Source organism: Pleurodeles waltl, chromosome 1_2 (genome assembly GCF_031143425.1).
Source record: "Pleurodeles waltl isolate 20211129_DDA chromosome 1_2, aPleWal1.hap1.20221129, whole genome shotgun sequence".
Taxonomy (NCBI): Eukaryota; Metazoa; Chordata; class Amphibia; order Caudata; family Salamandridae; genus Pleurodeles; species Pleurodeles waltl.
Window position 1 is genome coordinate 387,167,821 of NC_090437.1, and position 15,810 is coordinate 387,183,630.

A 15,810-nucleotide genomic window follows, 5' to 3' on the forward strand; every position below is an offset into this window, starting at 1 on the left:
TTTGCAGTCTGACTATTTTCTAAATTCCCACCAAGGCAGTACCCAAACCACCCAACCTGTGGGAAAAGAGTATGCAAATTTGGCTTCAATATCTTCAGTAGGAAAACAGCTATGACAGTTTAAGTGCAAACTGCTCCAAATGTAAAAAAGTGCTCAGCACTAAGGGGTGAGGGTGTAGGGGAGCCTCGGGACTTGAGGGGTTATAAAAGTGTCACTTTACTGAACCAATTGTATTAGCATAGTTACACTGTACCCCAAAAAGGAGACCGTTATGCAATTGAGACAGAAGAAGAGGTGCAACATTCAGTATTTGGACAAACTATCAAGTTTTAAATAATGAGTTACAGAAATATATATAAAAAAATCTTGTAGCAAATATATTGGGATGCAGAAATATTGTTGTCAAGAATATTGATTTTTTCATGCAAGTAATATCGTTTTCAAGAGCATTGTTGTTAATATCATTTTCAATAAAATAGTTGTAAAAATATATATATATATCCTTGTGTTTTAGTTCATATATTATTTTATGTGTTAATATTGTTTGTATAATTGATAATAATATTTTTAAATATTGTTTATTATTATACGTGATTTATTATTTTTATTTTTATTGCTAATAGTAATTTATAGTGTCGTAGTGGGCTGCTAGGTTTGTAGGGTATAGGGTGGGTAGTTAATTAAGCATAATTAATTAATAACTTATTATTAATTATTTATTTGGTTAATAATTATGTAATTGATGTAATAATTTAAATTTTAAAATTATAAATAAGGTGCTTACTGCTGGCTGGGGCTGTAGGGATTATAGGGTGGGATGGTCAGTATTAATTTGTTTACACTTTATTATTAATTTATTAATAATTATTTAAATGATTATTCATTATGTAAATTGTGTAATAATTGTATTTTAGTCACATATTAGGTGAGGGCTGCTGGGTTTGTAGGAATGTAGGGTGGGAAGTTAATTAAGTAATAATTAAATAGCAAGTAATTATTAATTATTTAATTGATATTAATTATGAATTGTGTAATAATTATATTAAGATATATATATATTAGGTGGAGTCTGCTCGTTTGTCATGGTGTAGGGTGCAGAGATAATTTATAATTATTTAACAAATAATTATTAATTTGTTAACAAATATTTAATTGAATATACACTATGTTAAATGTGTTGTACTTATTTATTTTAGTTCCATTTTAAGTGTGGGCTGCTAGGTTTGTGGGGTGTAGTGTGGGAAATTAAGTAATAAATAAATAATGTGTTTAATTCATAATTAATTATTATATTGTTTAATAATCATGCAAATTGTGGAGGTGTTTTTTATTTACATATATAGATTGATTTGGTCATTATGACTGTTCATATTAAGAGTTTTACATTTGTTGTAAATCAATAGGGTTATTCAATATTTTATCTGTTTGAAGTGAAGTACTTTCCCTACTGATCCACAGACTAGAAGAGGAATAATAAATTTAACCCCTACAAAGTCCAATGTTCTCCGTAATGCTACATAGACTGGAGTGGGAATAGTAAATATCACCCCTCCAAATTCCAATGCTTTCCCTACTGTTGCACAGAGTGGAGTGGGAGTAGTAAATGTAACCTCGCCAAAGTCAAACACTTTCCCTACTGTTTCCCAGCCTGGAGTGGGAATAGTAAATGCAATCCTTCTGAAGTCCAACGTACCATAACCGTCAGTGCTCAATAAAAGAAAGAAAAAAGCAAGGTGAGTGAGGAAGTAAAATACAGGATTCCACTATATGTTGTTTAGATTCACAACGTATAAATGACATTGACATATGAGAGAGCATGAATTGGCTGAGCCATTATGCATTCCAGGAAGGGAAGTTAAATGTACTAAATGACAAATATAGGGGGTTATTACAACTTTGGAGGAGGTGTTAATCCGTCCCAAAAGTGACGGTAAAGTGACGGATATACCACCAGCCGTATTACGAGTCCATTACATCCTATGGAACTCGTAATACGGCTGGTGGTATATCCGTCACATTTGGGACGGATTAACACCTCCTCCAAAGTTGTAGTAACCCCCATAGTGTGTGCTTTAATGTATTCAGGCAAACGAAGAGAGCTGAAAGTTGTGAGCTGAAGTATACCTACAAGTAGGAATGTAGAATGATCATAGGCAAATCACAGGTATGCAGTATTATTCAATGTATGAATATTATGATATTCTAGTTGATTGACAATTCCATAGGTACTCCTCATTTATTGTACTTATGCAAAATGCAAGAATAACCATGCATTTGAATGTGGATTGAGATCTATGTGAAGTTGGCTGGAGTTAAGGCCTGAAATGTTTTTCTGTGTTTAAATCTTCAATGTGGAATTTTTGCTCCTTGCTGCATATTTCTTTATTTGCTGTTGCGCATGCATAAGCCTCTAGTTGATGAAAAGCTTACTGTTAGTTGTAGATAAAGTGGCAAGGGAAAACAGGTTTGCAATGATTGGGAGTGTTTACGAGGAGTTGTGGTGAAGAACTCCCCTTCGGATTCCTGAATATGAGAGAGATCCAAGGCCGTCCTGCTGCTTTGACCAAGAGATGGAAACCTAATGAGAAGTTACCATTCCCAATCATGTACAGACCATGGAAAGTTACTGGCAGTGACGTCAACTATCTGAGTTTTGGTGGGATAGGAGTGTTTTAGCCATTTAGAGATTTAGATTTCCTTTGCACTTTCACTGGAGTAGATTCTTAGATACTTAGGGAGGTACAGATCTTTATTATCCCTTGTTTTGGCAGATGTGGCTTTATGCTATGCACATCTCTATTTCAGAAACCTTTACTAAAGTTTCAGTAGTGCTGACCTTTCTATCTCATTTTCTATTGGCTTAAAGTAGAAAAACAAAACTTTCTGATAGCTTATTTGGGTAGTTAGATCTTTATAAGTTCATTATTTTGACAGGAGAAGCAAAGTTTGTATTCTGAGGACCAAATATTGTTTCTTATTTTTGGTATTGCTGCTACTGAGGTTTTATTATGTCTGATGTTTGTATGCTTCAGCTTGATTCAACGCTTCAACTCACCTTTTGTCCTTTTGTTCTTATGTAGCATGTTTTGGGATTCATTTGCATATGTCTAGCATTAAACTTGTAATAAATATTTTTGAAGTATGATTTCGTCTCCGAGATTTAATGTGTGATGAAGCGGGTTGCACTGTAAATTGATTAGAATGAGTTAATGTGTTTCTCCTCAATCCTCAGAACTTTCATAAGATTCATTGGATATAGAAAACTAGTAAGAATGCCAGACGTCGGATCACATACAATATAGACCAAAAGCAATTTGGATAACATTTACACATAAAAAGAAGGCCCCAACCACAGCCTAAACCCAGCAGAGGAGGATTAGCAGTGGAAGTCAGATAAGTATTAGATAAGTGTAATAATTGTTTTGGTGGCAGCCAAGTAAGTAAATCAATACTTACCCGGCTGCTGTCCAAACAATTATCTTCCTCCAAGTTACCTCTTTTGAGTAGGAATTTGGAACAACCTAATCTTCTCAGCAGAAATGCTTTAGTGATACGAATGAGTTTCTGACAGAGACTTCATGCATGAAAATTACAACATTTAAATTTATATTTTTCTCATGTTCGTTCTCAAAGATAGGGATAAAACCAAACAACGTTAGAATAACACACTATTCTAAAAACATAATACAGATGCTGACTGCCTCCACATTGCTTTTAAGAAGATTCAATGGAAAATAAAAAAAATGCTCTTGTAAATGCATCCAGGAGCTTTTCTCTCACTTGAATACATCTTGACATTAACATTGATGTCAATCAACACTGGAAAATATTCTTTTAATTGTTCAGCTAGCTGGTTAAATTTTAGCTTGAGTAGAAAGATTTAAAAAAAATGTGAATCTGCATAGAAGGTTAACGTTTTCTTAAAAGTACTTAGTGACAGACGTTTCGATGGGGAAATTACATATTTTAAGGCATACATGCTGAGAGATCAGCAAGCACATATGCAACAAAGTTGTGCCTTCCACCTTTTATTGACATCAGATGAAGGTGAAAAATGTTATTCCCATGATCTATTCCATATGTTATTTTGGATGATAAAAATATCACATCTTCGACCATACCATTACATCGCAAAATAAGTATAGTGTAAGTAGGTGTGTAGTTATGAATCAGAAATATATATATATCTTGCTAATTTAGTTGATGCAAAGGTTTTGTAGCTCAAGAGTATCGTATATGTTATAGTGTCATACAATCTCACCTCCCCAGCATAGAGTGTTTTGAGGTATTTTGGGAAAAAGTGTACATGTTGAAACTCTCAGGCTGCACCTTGGTTAATAGAAGAATTAATTAAATTGGTTCCAAGTTCATCAATAAGTGAGAATGCATCGTTTTACAATATCCGTACACTACGTAAAGAAACTGTATGAGAAGATGTGTGCTTTAACCCCTTCGCTGCCAGGCCTTTTCCCCCTCCTGTGCCGGGCCTTTTTTTGCCTATTTGGGGCAGTTCGCGCTTAGGCCCTCATAACTTTTTGTCCACATAAGCTAACCAAGCCAAATTTGCGTCCTTTTTTTCCAACATCCTAGGGATTCTAGAGGTACCCAGACTTTGTGGGTTCCCTTGAAGGAGGCCAAGAAATTGGCCAAAATACAGTGAAAATTTCGTTTTTTTCAAAAAAATTGGAAAAAGTGGCTGCAGAAGAAGGCTTGTGGTTTTTCCCCTGAAAATGGCATCAACAAAGGGTTTGCGGTGCTAAACTCAGCAGCTTCCCAGCTTTCAGGAACAGGCAGACTTGAATCAGAAAACCCAATTTTTCAACACAATTTTGGCATTTTACTGGGGCATACCCCATTTGTGCAATTTTTTGTGCTTTCAGCCTCCTTCCAGTCAGTGACAGGAATGGTCATGAAACCAATGCTGGATCCCAGAAACCTAAACATTTCTGAAAAGTAGACAAAATTCTGAATTCAGCAAGGGGTCATTTGTGTAGATCCTACAAGGGTTTCCTACAGAAAATAACAGCTGAAAAAGAAAAATATTGAAATTGAGGTGAAAAAAACATCAATTTTTCTCTACGTTTTACTCTGTAACTTTTCCCTGCAATGTCAGATTATCGAAAGCAATATACCGTTACGTCTGCTGGACTCCTCTGGTTGCGGGGATATATAGGGCTTGTAGGTTCATCAAGAACCCGAGGAACCCAGAGCCAATAAATGAGCTGCACCCTGCAGTGCGTTTTCATTCTATACCGGGTATACAGCAATTCATTTGCTGAAATATAAGGAGTAAAAAATTGCTATCAAGAAAACCTTTGCATTTCCAAAAAGGGCACAAGATAAGGTGTTGAGAAGCAGTGGTTATTTGCACATCTCTGAATTCCGGGGTGACCATAGTAGCACGTGAATTACAGGGAATTTCTCAAATAGATGTCTTTTTTACACACACTCCTATATTTGGAAGGAAAAAATGTAGAGAAAGACAAGGGGCAATAGTACTTGTTTTGCTAATCTATGTTCCCCCAAGTCTCCCGATAAAAATGGTACCTCACTTGTGTGGGTAGGCCTAGCACCCGCGACAGGATATGCCCCAAAACACAACATGGACACATCACAGAAAACAGAGCTGTTTTTAGCAAAGTGACTACCTGTAGATTTTGGCCTCTAGCTCAGCCGCCACCTAGGAAAACCTACCAAACCTGTGCATTTCTGAAAACTAGAGACCTAGGGGAATCCAAGGAGGGGTGACTTGTGTGGCTCGGACCAGGTTCTGTTACCCAGAATCCTTTGCAAACCTCAAAATTTGGCTAAAAAAACACATGTTCCTCACATTTCTGTGGCAGAAAGTTATGGAATCTGAGAGGAGCCACAAATTTCCTTCCACCCAGCGTTCCCCCACGTCTCCCGATAAAAATGATACCTCACTTGTGTGGGTAGGCCTAGCACCCGCGACAGGATATGCCCCAAAACACAACGTGGACACATCACAGAAAACAGAGCTGTTTTTAGCAAAGTGACTACCTGTAGATTTTGGTCTCTAGCTCAGCCGCCACCTAGGGAAACATACCAAACCTGTGCATTTCTGAAAACTAGAGACCTAGGGGAATCCAAGGAGGGGTGACTTGTGGGGCTCGGACCAGGTTCTGTTACCCAGAATCCTTTGCAAACCTCAAAATTTGGTTAAAAAAACACATGTTCCTCACATTTCTGTGGCAGAAAGTTCTGGAATCTGAGAGGAGCCACAAATTTCCTTCCACCCAGCGTTCCCCCATGTCTCCCGATAAAAATGATACCTCACTTGTGTGGGTAGGCCTAGCGCCCGCGACAGGATATGCCCCAAAACACAACGTGGACATATCACAGAAAACAGAGCTGTTTTTAGCAAAGTGACTACCTGTAGATTTTGGCCTCTAGCTCAGCCGCCACCTAGGGAAACCTACCAAACCTGTGCATTTCTGAAAACTAGAGACCTAGGGGAATCCAAGGAGGGGTGACTTGCGGGGCTCGGACCAGGTTCTGTTACCCAGAATCCTTTCCAAATCTCAAAATTTGGCTAAAAAAACACATGTTCCTCACATTTCTGTGGCAGAAAGTTCTGGAATCTGGGAGGAGCCACAAATTTCCTTCCACCCAGCGTTCCCCCACATCTCCCGATAAAAATGATACCTCACTTGTGTGGGTAGGCCTAGCGCCCGCGACAGGATATGCCCCAAAACACAACGTGGACATATCACAGAAAACAGAGCTGTTTTTAGCAAAGTGACTACCTGTAGATTTTGGCCTCTAGCTCAGCCGCCACCTAGGGAAACCTACCAAACCTGTGCATTTCTGAAAACTAGAGACCTAGCGGAATCCAAGGAGGGGTGACTTGCGGGGCTCGGACCAGGTTCTGTTACCCAGAATCCTTTGCAAACCTCAAAATTTGGCTAAAAAAACACATGTTCCTCACATTTCTGTGGCAGAAAGTTCTGGAATCTGAGAGGAGCCACAAATTTCCTTCCACCCAGCGTTCCCCCACGTCTCCCGATAAAAATGATACCTCACTTGTGTGGGTAGGCCTAGCGCCCGCGACAGGATATGCCCCAAAACACAACGTGGACATATCACAGAAAACAGAGCTGTTTTTAGCAAAGTGACTACCTGTAGATTTTGGCCTCTAGCTCAGCCGCCACCTAGGGAAACCTACCAAACCTCTGCATTTCTGAAAACTAGAGACCTAGGGGAATCCAAGGAGGGGTGACTTGCGGGGCTCGGACCAGGTTCTGTTACCCAGAATCCTTTGCAAACCTCAAAATTTCGCTAAAAAAACACATGTTCCTCACATTTCTGTGGCAGAAAGTTCTGGAATCTGAAAGGAGCCACAAATTTCCTTCCACCCAGCGTTCCCCCAAGTCTCCCGATAAAAATGATACCTCACTTGCGTGGGTAGGCCTAGCGCCGGCGACAGGAAACACCCCAAAGTGCAACGTGGACACATCCTAAATTTTGGAAAAAAACAGAGGTGTTTTTTGCAAAGTGCCTACCTGTAGATTTTGGCCTCTAGCTCAGCCGGCACCTAGGGAAACCTACCAAACCTGTGCATTTCTGAAAACTAGAGACCTAGGGGAATCCAAGGAGGGGTGACTTGCGGGGCTCGGACCAGGTTCTGTTACCCAGAATCCTTTGCAAACCTCAAAATTTGGCTAAAAATACACATGTTACTCACATTTCTGTGGCAGAAAGTTCTGGAATCTGAGAGGAGCCACAAATTTCCTTCTACCCAGCGTTCCCCCAAGTCTCCCGATAAAAATGATACCTCACTTGTGTGGGTAGGCCTAGCGCCCGCGACAGGATATGCCCCAAAACACAACGTGGACATATCACAGAAAACAGAGCTGTTTTTAGCAAAGTGACTACCTGTAGATTTTGGCCTCTAGCTCAGCCGCCACCTAGGGAAACCTACCAAACCTGTGCATTTCTGAAAACTAGAGACCTAGGGGAATCCAAGGAGGGGTGACTTGCGGGGCTCGGACCAGGTTCTGTTACCCAGAATCCTTTGCAAATCTCAAAATTTGGCTAAAAAAACACATGTTCCTCACATTTCTGTGGCAGAAAGTTCTGGAATCTGAGAGGAGCCACAAATTTCCTTCCACCCAGCGTTCCCCCACGTCTCCCGATAAAAATGATACCTCACTTGTGTGGGTAGGCCTAGCGCCCGCGACAGGATATGCCCCAAAACACAACGTGGACATATCACAGAAAACAGAGCTGTTTTTAGCAAAGTGACTACCTGTAGATTTTGGCCTCTAGCTCAGCCGGCACCTAGGGAAACCTACCAAACCTGTACATTTCTGAAAACTAGAGACCTAGGGGAATCCAAGGAGGGGTGACTTGTGTGGCTCGGACCAGGTTCTGTTACCCAGAATCCTTTGCAAACCTCAAAATTTGGCTAAAAAAACACATGTCCCTCACATTTCTGTGGCAGAAAGTTCTGGAATCTGAGAGGAGCTACAAATTTCCTTCCACCCAGCGTTCCCCCAAGTCTCCCGATAAAAATGATACCTCACTTGCGTGGGTAGGCCTAGCGCCGGCGACAGGAAACACCCCAAAGCGCAACGTGGACACATCCTAAATTTTGGAAAAAAACAGAGGTGTTTTTTGCAAAGTGCCTACCTGTAGATTTTGGCCTCTAGCTCAGCCGGCACCTAGGGAAACCTACCAAACCTGTGCATTTCTGAAAACTAGAGACCTAGGGGAATCCAAGGAGGGGTGACTTGCGGGGCTCGGACCAGGTTCTGTTACCCAGAATCCTTTGCAAACCTCAAAATTTGGCTAAAAATACACATGTTACTCACATTTCTGTGGCAGAAAGTTCTGGAATCTGAGAGGAGCCACAAATTTCCTTCTACCCAGCGTTCCCCCAAGTCTCCCGATAAAAATGATACCTCACTTGTGTGGGTAGGCCTAGCGCCCGCGACAGGATATGCCCCAAAACACAACGTGGACATATCACAGAAAACAGAGCTGTTTTTAGCAAAGTGACTACCTGTAGATTTTGGCCTCTAGCTCAGCCGCCACCTAGGGAAACCTACCAAACCTGTGCATTTCTGAAAACTAGAGACCTAGGGGAATCCAAGGAGGGGTGACTTGCGGGGCTCGGACCAGGTTCTGTTACCCAGAATCCTTTGCAAATCTCAAAATTTGGCTAAAAAAACACATGTTCCTCACATTTCTGTGGCAGAAAGTTCTGGAATCTGAGAGGAGCCACAAATTTCCTTCCACCCAGCGTTCCCCCACGTCTCCCGATAAAAATGATACCTCACTTGTGTGGGTAGGCCTAGCGCCCGCGACAGGATATGCCCCAAAACACAACGTGGACATATCACAGAAAACAGAGCTGTTTTTAGCAAAGTGACTACCTGTAGATTTTGGCCTCTAGCTCAGCCGGCACCTAGGGAAACCTACCAAACCTGTACATTTCTGAAAACTAGAGACCTAGGGGAATCCAAGGAGGGGTGACTTGTGTGGCTCGGACCAGGTTCTGTTACCCAGAATCCTTTGCAAACCTCAAAATTTGGCTAAAAAAACACATGTCCCTCACATTTCTGTGGCAGAAAGTTCTGGAATCTGAGAGGAGCTACAAATTTCCTTCCACCCAGCGTTCCCCCAAGTCTCCCGATAAAAATGATACCTCACTTGCGTGGGTAGGCCTAGCGCCGGCGACAGGAAACACCCCAAAGCGCAACGTGGACACATCCTAAATTTTGGAAAAAAACAGAGGTGTTTTTTGCAAAGGGCCTACCTGTAGATTTTGGCCTCTAGCTCAGCCGGCACCTAGGGAAACCTACCAAACCTGTGCATTTCTGAAAACTAGAGACCTAGGGGAATCCAAGGAGGGGTGACTTGCGGGGCTCGGACCAGGTTCTGTTACCCAGAATCCTTTGCAAACCTCAAAATTTGGCTAAAAATACACATGTTACTCACATTTCTGTGGCAGAAAGTTCTGGAATCTGAGAGGAGCCACAAATTTCCTTCTACCCAGCGTTCCCCCAAGTCTCCCGATAAAAATGATACCTCACTTTTGTGGGTAGGACTAGCGCCCACGAAAGGAAAGGGCCCAAAACACAACGTGGAAACATCACATTTTTTTATAAAAAGCAGTGCCTACCTGTGGATTTTGGCCTGTAGCTCAGCCGACACCTGAGGAAACCTAGCAAACCAGTGCATTTTTGAAAACTAGAAACCCAGGGGAATCCAAGATGGGGTGACTTGCGTGGCTCTGACCAGGTTATGTTACCCAGAATCCTTTGCAAACATCAAAATTTGGCCCAAAAAACACTTTTTCCTCTCATTTCGGTGACAGAAAGTTCTGGAATCTGAGAGGAGCCACAAATTTCCTTCCACCCAGCGTTCCCCTAAGTCTCTCGATAAAAATGGTACATCACTTCTGTGGGTAGGCCTAGCGCCCACAAAAGGAAATGGCCCAAAACACAACGTGGACACAACATATTTTTTCACAGAAAAGAAAGATTTTTTGCAAGGTGCCTACCTGTGGTGTTTGGCCTGTAGCTCAGCCGGCCCCGGGGGGGGGGGCAGAAATGCCCTAAAATAAATTTGCCCCCCCCGCCGGGAGCGACCCTTGCCTACGGGGTCGCTCCCCCTGCGTGACATTGGCACCAAAAAACAAATCCCCGGTGCCTAGTGGTTTCTGCCCCCTTGGGGGCAGGTTGATCTAAACTCAGCCAATCTGCCCCCAAGGGGGGCAGAAATGGCCTAAATACAATTTGTCCCCCAGGGGAGCGACTTTTGCCTGATGGGTCGCTCCCCATCTCTAAAAAAAAAAAACAAAGAAAAAAAAAAGAAAAAAAAGAAAAATTCCCCTGGCGCCTAGAGGTTTCTGCCCCCCCCCCCCCCCGGGGGCAGTTCGGCCTAATAATAGGCCGATCTGTCCCCCGGGGGGGCAGAAATGGCCTAAAATAAATTTGCCCCCCCAACCCCCACCACCCCCCCCGGGAGCGACCCTTGCCTACGGGGTCGCTCCCCCTGCGTGACATTGGCGCCAAAAAACAAATCCCCGGTGCCTAGTGGTTTCTGCCCCCTTGGGGACAGATTGACCTAAAATTTGCCAATCTGCCCCCAGGGGGGCAGAAATGGTCTAAATACAATTTGCCCCCCCAGGGGAGCGACCCTTGCCTGATGGGTCGCTCCCCATCTCTAAAAAAAGAAACAACAAAAAAAAAAAACACAAAAAAAAAATTGCCCTGGCGCCTAGAGTGTTCTGCCCCCCCCCCGGGGGCAGTTCGGCCTAATAATAGGCCGATCTGTCCCCCGGGGGGGCAGAAATGGCCTAAAATAAATTTGCCCCCCCAACCCCCACCCCCCCCCCGGGAGCGACCCTTGACTACGGGGTCGCTCCCCCTGCGTGACATTGGCGCCAAAAAACAAATCCCCGGTGCCTAGTGGTTTCTGCCCCCTTGGGGGCAGATTGACTTAAAATTGGCCAATCTGCCCCCAGGGGGGCAGAAATGGTCTAAATACAATTTGCCCCCCCCAGGGGAGCGACCCTTGCCTGATGGGTCGCTCCCCATCTCTAAAAAAAGAAACAACAAAAAAACAAAAACACAAAAAAAAAATTGCCCTGGCGCCTAGAGTGTTCTGCCCCCCCCCGGGGGCAGTTCGGCCTAATAATAGGCCGATCTGTCCCCCGGGGGGGCAGAAATGGCCTAAAATAAATTTGCCCCCCCAACCTCCACCCCCCCCCGGGAGCGACCCTTGCCTACGGGGTCGCTCCCCCTGCGTGACATTGGCGCCAAAAAACAAATCCCCGGTGCCTAGTGGTTTCTGCCCCCTAGGGGGAAGATTGACCTAAAATTGGCCAATCTGCCCCCAGGGGGGCAGAAATGGTCTAAATACAATTTGCCCCCCCCCAGGGGAGCGACCCTTGCCTGATGGGTCGCTCCCCATCTCTAAAAAAAGAAACAACAAAAAAAAAACACAAAAAAAAAATTGCCCTGGCGCCTAGAGTGTTCTGCCCCCCCGGGGGCAGTTCGGCCTAATAATAGGCCGATCTGTCCCCCGGGGGGGCAGAAATGGCCTAAAATAAATTTCCCCCCCCACCCCCCCCCCGGGAGCGACCCTTGCCTACGGGGTCGCTCCCCCTGCGTGACATTGGCGCCAAAAAACAAATCCCCGGTGCCTAGTGGTTTCTGCCCCCTAGGGGGAAGATTGACCTAAAATTGGCCAATCTGCCCCCAGGGGGGCAGAAATGGTCTAAATACAATTTGCCCCCCCCAGGGGAGCGACCCTTGCCTGATGGGTCGCTCCCCATCTCTAAAAAAAGAAACAACAAAAAAAAAACACAAAAAAAAAATTGCCCTGGCGCCTAGAGTGTTCTGCCCCCCCCCCCGGGGGCAGTTCGGCCTAAAAATAGGCCGATCTGTCCCCCGGGGGGGCAGAAATGGCCTAAAATAAATTTGCCCCCCCAACCGGCACACCCCCCCCCCCGGGAGTGACCCTTGCCTACGGGGTCGCTCCCCCTGCGTGACATTGGCGCCAAAAAACAAATCCCCGGTGCCTTGTGGTTTCTGCCCCCTTGGGGGCAGATTGACCTAAAATTGGCCAATCTGCCCCCACGGGGGCAGAAATGGTCTAAATACAATTTGCCCCCCCAGGGGAGCGACCCTTGCCTGATGGGTCGCTCCCCATCTCTAAAAAAAGAAACAACAAAAAAAAAAACAAAAAAAAAAAATTGCCCTGGCGCCTAGAGTGTTCTGCCCCCCCCCCGGGGGCAGTTCGGCCTAATAATAGGCCGATCTGTCCCCCGGGGGGGCAGAAATGGCCTAAAATAAATTTGCCCCCCCCCCCCCGGGAGCGACCCTTGCCTACGGGGTCGCTCCCCCTGCGTGACATTGGCGCCAAAAAACAAATCCCCGGTGCCTAGTGGTTTCTGCCCCCTTGGGGGCAGATTGACCTAAAATCGGCCAATCTGCCCCCAGGGGGGCAGAAATGGTCTAAATACAATTTGCCCCCCAGGGGAGCGACCCTTGCCTGATGGGTCGCTCCCCATCTCTAAAAAAAAAAAAAGAAAAAAACAAAAAAAACACAAAAAAAAAATTTGCCCTGGCGCCTAGAGGTTTCTTCCCCCCCTGGGGGCAGATCGGCCTAATAATAGGCCGATCTGCCCCCAGGGGGGGCAGAAAAGGCCTTCCCAAAAAATTGCCCCCCCTGGGAGCGACCCTTGCCAAAGGGGTCGCTTTGTTGCGTGACATTCGCGCGCAAAAACAAACTCCCTGGTGTCTAATGGTTTCTGCCCCCCTTGGGGGCAGATTGGCCTTATCAAAATAGGCCAATCTGCCCCCAAGGGGGGCAGAAATGGCCTAAATATATATTGCCCCTCAGGGGAGCGACCCTTGCCTAAGGGATCGCTCCCCACCTAAAAAAAAAGAATTCATCACAAAAAAAAAAAAAAAAAAAATGGTCCCTGGTGCCTAGAGGTTTCTGCCCCCCCTGGGGGCAGATCGGCCTAATAATAGGCCAATCTGCCCCCAGGGAGGGCAGAAAAGGCCTTCCTAAAAAAATGCCCCCCTGGGAGCGACCCTTGCCCAAGGGGTCGCTCCCTTTTGCCAATTTCAAGAAAAAAAAAAAAATCCCTGGTGTTTAGTGGGGTTTCAAAAGCCGGATTGCAAGCAATCCAGCTTTTGAAACCTGTGAGAGACTTCAAAGGGAAGGAAATACATTTCCTTCCCTTTGAAGCCTCTCGGGGCCTCCCCCATGGGATTGAAAAAGAAATGCAAAAGCATTTCTTTTTCAATCGCGCTGGAAGCTCTGCTTCCAGCGCGATGGGAGAGACCCTGTGACTAATCAGCGCGCGCTCGCGCGCTGATGTCACAGGGGGGGTTGGGGGGGGTCGGGGGTGGGAGGGGAAGGGCTTCCCCTTCCATCCCTGACTTGGGGGGGAACCCCACAGAGGGAGCGAGAGCGCTCCCTCTGGGCTGTGTGCCGAGGACGTAGTGGTTACGTCCTCGGCACAGCAGCACTGTGCCGCAGGACGTAACCACTACGTCCGCGGCACAGAAGGGGTTAACCTGTACTTTTTCATTGACAGTTGGGCTACAATGTGAGATACTTCACTCTGCTATCTTTTTCTCTTGAAAATTACTCTCCCCTCTAATGACTGTCAGATTTCTTACAGGACCTTGCATTTAAAGTGTATTTTCTAAAATGTTGTCATCTAATCATAGATTGACAGCCTCAAACATGTTGTTAGCCCAATCATTGAAGGAGGAAAAAGAAAAAGCAACCCGTGGTCCTGCATTTGATTGAGGCTATTAGAACCCTTGCAAATGGCCACATATGGGGAAATAAACACACAAGACTGATTCTCGGATATTCACTCAAATAAAAACAATTTTGTTTAGTTGAGCAGAAGACACTTTCAAGTTAGTGAAAAATAGATTATCTTCCATATTCATGGAATCCTATAACTCATATTACACTCAATATTATCTAACAGAACAACTACACAACCCAAAAAGGCAGAGAATACTTCAAACAAGGTTTATACTGTTCCTAATAGAAGAATTCAGATCATCATGGGCTTCTAAAGCATACGCAAATGCAAGGTGCAGGCTCTGCTATTATAAATATGGGTCACTTATCTATCTCCTATGCTGCTGCCCGACGATTAATCAAGATTGGATAGTCTGCATAAAACAGTTCATGCTAACCAAAAAATTGATGCAATGAGGTGCAATGAAGCAATAAGACATTGCAAACAGAAAAGAGCATATCTGAACTCTGTCACTCTGCTAAATATTTACAAATTGGTTTTGAAAACCTTTGTTAACCATGCTAACAAATCATGTGCTGCCAGTTTTCAAAAACACTTAATCAAATGCAATTTCACTACCATGATTTTGCATATTTCAAATATTTCTTATTCTCTTGTAATGATTGTAATTAATCAAATACAATAAAATTCAATACCACTGTTGAGTGTTTAACGTATTTTTGCTTCTTTTGGTCATCATGGAGGTTTGGTTTAGTTATGCCTGTAAAGTGCCCATGTCATGTTGGCCCTCATTACAATAATGCTGGATTCAGGTGGCAGCACCACCAGGTTGTGGGAAACCGAGTCCAATTCCACACTGCGTGACAACTGTCGACCTTACCCTTCGGGCCAGCGAACAGTACCTCACCAACACCGGGAAATGGCAATGATTTGGGGCAGCTGTGCGCATGACATTCTGATTTCTCAGAGAAATCGTGGTGTAAGAGATCTTAGCCTTTCCTCTCATTTACATTTGTTTCACAAATGCAACTACAAACAGAAGTAGAAATTGGTTCAATGTGCTTTACTGAATTAACTGTGTTCTAGCTAAAATAGCATGTACTGCAATGATTAGGATGATCAAACATAATAATAGCAATGCGGTGAAAGGAAAGTGCAACATAAGATGAGTTCCACCATAATGTCAGAATTCTATGGGTTGGAATTCCTACCTATGCCACTAAGGTACTACTAGAGTATTGCAGTGTTAGCCCTAATCCTCCCTTCAGGCTCACTAGGAAGATATCATCCTGCACATCTGAATAAGGTAGTAGCGAAGAAGGCTGTTGGTCTACTGAGAGTCTTTTCCTGTGTCGGCGGAAAAATATGTCAAGTCTCAGCAGACAGCTGCAGTGAAGCGGCAGCATGCAGTGGCAGTTTTCTGCCTGGAACTCTCCCTCTAACATATAGGGGCAGAGGGATGTTTTATAATAAAACAGCTGTTGTTCTGAGAAAGCTGTCCTAACGTAAGAACACATATGTTTCCTGTGAAGTAGCAAAGA